The 5490-nt window shown below is 46.6% G+C and overlaps 1 long non-coding RNA gene across 1 annotated transcript; it reads right to left on the bottom strand.

Moving 5' to 3' along the window:
* Positions 1-2682: 2682 nt before the first annotated feature.
* On the bottom strand, positions 2683-5468 carry LOC119087100. The gene is made up of 3 exons (XR_005090534.1): positions 5335-5468; positions 3497-3598; positions 2683-3181 (listed from the first exon to the last, which is right to left on the bottom strand). It is a non-coding gene; the product is annotated as an uncharacterized LOC119087100 (long non-coding RNA).
* Between the last annotated feature and the right edge of the window lie 22 nt (positions 5469-5490).

The raw sequence follows: 5490 nt of genomic DNA, 5'->3' as shown, positions 1-5490 counted from the left end.
CCCCCACATCCCATATAACAATATTCTCAGATCACAAGAAAACAATAGTCTGTATTCTCCTCCAAGTTATAATATCTTCAAATCAAATAAAATGGTCATGATTCCTTCCAGGCTAAAATGTTTTCAAATGGGGTAACAATTGTCTTGGTGCTCACAAGTCACAGTGTTCTCAGATCAGTAAGGTAACAATAGCCTTGATTCCCTACCCCCACCCCCAGGTTACAATGTTTTCAAATCAGGAAACAATGGTCTTGATCCCACAAGGTTACACTGTTCTCAGATCAGCCAGGTAACAATGTTCTTTTCCCCACAAAGTCACAATGCCCTCAGATCAATCAGGTAACAGTGTTCTTGATGTAGGGTAAAAAGGGCCAGTGAAAGATAACCTGACACTAGAGCCAAAGAAACACACCCTGTCCCTAACCAATTCAGGAACTGAAGCCCAACCAATCTCTGAGTATGAAATCCAACCAATCTCTGAACTTGTCCCAAGCTTAGGAATTGAAATCCTACCAATCCCCACCCCGAAAATCTCCCTCTTGGGAAGATCTAGATTTCTCCATCCTAGGAAATCCTACATAAGCCCTGCACCTGTTTAGTTTTGGGCTGCCCTTTTCCACCCTGGCAGAGGCAGCCACTCTCCCTCCCAACAAATCTTGAATGAGGTTTGTAGTAACAACTTCCGTTGCATGAAGCAGGGCAGAGCAGAGATGGAACAACTTTCCCTGGAGCAGAGCAGAGCTAGAGCAGAGCAAAACTGTAACACTTTGGCTGGGAAAACTTTCCCTTGCTGGAGCAAACTGTTACTTTCTGGGGAAGTTGAGCAGAGCTGTAACATTTCTGGGAAGCAGAGCGGTGACAACCCCGCTGGGGAAATCCTCCCCTGCTGGAGAAGACTGTTACACTCGCATTAGGGAAACCCTTCCCAGAGCAAGGCCTGTACCACTTCCGCCGGGGAAGCTGTCCCCCACCAGAACAGAGCCGAAACATTGCTGTTGGAACACCTTTCCCTTTTGAGCTATAGGTAATCCTCGACTTCCGACTGCCAGGATACCTTTTCCTTCAGAGCTGTAACACACTTGATTCTCCCAGAACACAGTTTTTTGGTTTTTTGTTTTGTTTTTGTTTTTTTTGGTTTTTTTTTTTTTTTGGTTTTTCGAGACAGGGTTTCTCTGTGTAGCTTTGCGTCTTTCCTGGAACTCACTTGGTAGCCCAGGCTGGCCTCGAACTCACAGAGATCCACCTGCCTCTGCCTCCCGAGTGCTGGGATTAAAGGCATGTGCCACCACCGCCCGGCCCCAGAACACAATGTTTTTATATTAGCCAGGTAACGGTGGTCTTTATGTCCCAAGATTACACTGATCTCACATCAGTCAGGAAAAAAGTCTTGATTCTCCCAGATTACAACATTCTCAGGTTAGTCAAGTAACAATGGTCTTGATCCTCCAAGATTGTAATGTTCTTAAACCACCCAGGTAATAATTGTCTTTATCCCACACACACACTCATAACAATATTCTCTGATCATAAGGTTACAATGGTCTTGCTTCCCCTCCAGGTTACAATGTTTTCAATTCACATAAAATGGCGATTATTCCCCCCAAATTACAATGTTTTCAGATGAGTCAGGTTAACAATGTTCTTTAAACCCACTGGTTACAATGCTCTCAGATCAGCCAAGTAACAATGGTTTTGATCTGCACTAGTTACAATGTCCTCATATCAGCTAGGTATCAATGGTCTTCATTCCCCAAGGTTACAATCTTCTCAGATACCCCCAGGTGTCAATGTTCTCATATGCCTCAGGTAACAACATTCTCAGATCAGGAAAGATGGCCTTGATCTCTGGGTTTCAATATTTTCAGATATCTCAGGCAACTGGTCTTAATCTTTCTGATTACAATGCTTTTAGATCTTTCAGGTGATAATCCTCTCCAATTTGTAAGCAACAATGTTCTCCTATTCTCTAGGTAACATGTATCTTAGATTCCCTAGAAACTATGCTTTTATATCTGCTAGGGGACAATGGTCTTGATCCTGTAGGCTTACAATGGCCCCAGATCCCTCAGGTAACAATGGTATTGAACCCCTTTGTAATAATGCTCTTAGATCCCACAAGTATCAATGATCTTGACTCCCCAGGTAACAGTGGTTCTCTGCTCTGCTAGCTAAGAGATTCTGGGTTTCACATAACATCAGTTGTCAGCTCACTTTGGTATCATTGGAGTTACCACATCTCCAAGGTAAGTTTTCTCAGCTTTCTCAGGTAACAGTAATCCCATCTACCCAAGTGACAGTAATACCACCTCTCCCAGATAACAGTGGTTCTCAGTCCAACATTAACAGTAGTTCTCTGGCTTCCCATGCAGAAAGGAATATCTACTTCACAATGTCACAGTAGTGCTCACAGTACCAGGTAACAGCAGTATTGGTTCCCCCAGGCAACAGTGGCTCAGCTTACCCATGTAACCATGACCACAGCTCCCAAAGGCAACAGTGATCTCAATACTCCTATGTGATATTCTTCTCAGATCATCCACTTGGTACTACTTCTCAGCTCACCCAGATAACAGTGGTCACAGCTCTTCCAGGTAACAATGGTCTCAGCTCACTCAGGCAACACTGAGCTCTCATCCTCTAAGTAAGAGTGTTATCCCCTCCCAAGCTAGTACCTGCCCCTCCCCCATGTAATAGTTGTTCTCAGATCCTCCAAAAAACAGCAGTTCTCTCTTCATCCATGGCAGTGGTTCCCTGGTTTCCAGGTGACGGTGGTCCTCTTCTGACCCATGGCAATGTTTATCTGGTCTCCAGGTAACAGTCATCCTCATGTGACCCAGAGCAATGCTTCCCTGTTCTCTAGGTAACAGCAGTTCTCAGCTCACCCATGACAGTGGTTGCCTGGTCTCCAGCTAACAGTGGTCCTCAGCTCACCCAAGTGATGGGAGGCTCTGCTTTCCTAGGTAGCTCTGATTCTGAGCTCACACAGACAACAGTAGTCTCAGATAACCCATGGAACAGGGTCACAGTTCACTCAGGTCACATGATCTTAGCTCCTATAGATAACAGCAGTCTCTGATCTCTGTGTACAATGGTTCCCAGCTCTCCGAGATAAAGGCTATCTTTGCTCACCATGGTAAGTAACTGTTTCTCTTGCTTAGGTATCAGATGGTCTCAGTTCACCCTGTAACAATGATCACAACTCCTCCAGATAACAGTGGTCTCAGCTCTTCCATATAACACCGTTTTCAAACCACCACCCCCACCCCCACCCCCACCCCCACCCCACCCCCCCCCCCACCCCCACCCCGCCAGCTAACAGTGGTCTCAGCATCACAAGGTAATAATGACCTCAGATCACCATTGAAATGATAATGGAAGTCTCCCAGCTCCCCCAGACAACAGATGTCTCAGCACACCCCCCCCCCAGGTAACATGGTTATCAAGCTCTTTGTGTAACACAGTTCTGTTCACCCAGTTAACATGGTTCTTAACTCACCCAAGTAATGGAGGTCTCACTTCCCAGAGGGTCAACTATGGTTCTCAGCTCAGACAGGTAACGATGGTCCTCAGCACATACGGGTAACAGTGGCCAGGGCTCCTCCAAGTAACAAACAATATCTCAGCTTACTCAGATAACTGAGTGACCCCTACATGTAACACTGTTCTCTGTTCACTGGTTAACAGTGACCTCAGCACTGTTAACAGTGGTCTCCACTGCTCAGGTAAAAGTGCTCCTCAGGCTTCCAGGCGACAATAGTCTCATCTGACTGGGATAACGGTGGTAACCCCCTCCAAGACAGGAGTGGTTCTTAACTGTTCAAGGCAACAGTGGCTTTAGCTCCCCCAAGTAACAATATCTCAGCTCACTCAGGTAACTGGTTCTCAGATGACCCAGATTAAAGTTGTATCACTTTCCTAAGTAACAGTAGCATCCACTCACCCAGGCAACAGTGGTCTCAGCAACCAGGTAACAGTTTTATTGGCTCACCAGGTACCACTGTTCTCACCTCCTGCCCAGGTACCAATGTTCTTACCATCCCCCTCTAGGTAGCAGTATTATTAACACACACACACACACACACACACACACATATATATATATATATATATATATATATATATATATATATATATATATATATAGAGAGAGAGAGAGAGAGAGAGAGAGAGAGAGAGAGAGAATAACATTATTCTCATCACTCCCCAAGCACCAGTGTTCTCACCTCCACCGGGTATCAGTGGATCCCAGCTCCTGAAGGTAACAGTTGCATCTGCTCACCCAGGCAACAAGTGTTCTCAGCTCCCCCAGGCAATGATATTTCTCAGCACACTGGGTAACGGTTTCGAAGCTCACCCAGGTCCCAGTGTTCTCGCCCTTCCCCAGGTCTGTTATCACTCAGATACCAGTGTTCTAAACTTCCCAGGTATGGATGTTCTCACCTCCTCAAGGTACTAATGTCCTCACACCCCACAAGGGCCTGGTGATCTACCACCCCAGGTGTATGTTCTCACTTGCTATGTACCAGTCTTCTCACTTCCCTGAGGTAACACTGTTTTCACACACACCACACTTACCACTTACTCGCCTGCCCCCCAAGTACTGGTGTTCTCACATCCCACCTTATATCTGTGTTTCACCTCCCCCATGTAACAGTGTTCTCACCTCCTCCCACTCTAGTTTTCTCACCTGTTCTCAGTTCCCCCAAGAAACAGTATTCTCACCTACCCCAGGTACCAGCATCCTTGCCTTCCAGATGCCAGTGTTCTCACCTCCACAGGTAACAGTGGTTCTCAGCTCCCCCAGATGACAGTCGTATCCATTCCCCCAAGTAACAGTAGTGTGAGCTCACCCAGACAACCATGTTCTTGGTTCCTCGGGGTGGCAGTGGCTCTCAGCACTCCAGCTAACTTTGCCCAGCTCACACTGTGAGTGATCACAGCTCAGTAGATGTCAGTGATTCTGGCTTCTTCTGGTGACAATGGTACTCACTGAGTTCTTATGACTTTTCTCAGCTTACCCTAGTGACAGCAGTCTATGACCACTGGGCAACTGCCATCTTAGGTCACAGGTTACAGTGGTGTCAGCCCCTCCCGAGAATCAGGTTGGAGTGGGATGCAGACAGGAACCACTTGAGCAGAATCCACCCTGATGGTACCTTGACTCTTCACCACGTCAAGCGTCACTCTCCTCCCCCTCTGGTTCTATAACTCTGATTGAAAAGGTCAAGAGCCTTCTCAAGTGTTTGTGCTCTCCACAGTGCTGCAGGCTGATGGCAGCCTTGCTCTGCTGCACCCTCACCCTCACCCACACCTGGCCCACGGGTTCCTTCTTACCTAATTCTCCAAGGAATTTAAAACTGTGCTTGAGGTCTTCCCTTTCCTGATTTGATTCCAGTTTTTACTCTGTTAGTGTGAAAACAAGTGGCCACTTGTGAAAACCATGATGTTCTCCTTTTGATGCTGAACCTTCGCCCCACCAGCCTCACCTGT

Source organism: Peromyscus leucopus, unplaced genomic scaffold (genome assembly GCF_004664715.2).
Source record: "Peromyscus leucopus breed LL Stock unplaced genomic scaffold, UCI_PerLeu_2.1 scaffold_127, whole genome shotgun sequence".
Lineage (NCBI taxonomy): Eukaryota > Metazoa > Chordata > Mammalia > Rodentia > Cricetidae > Peromyscus > Peromyscus leucopus.
The sequence above is the reverse complement of the archived record's forward strand: the minus strand, read 5'-3'. Positions and strand labels throughout refer to the sequence as shown.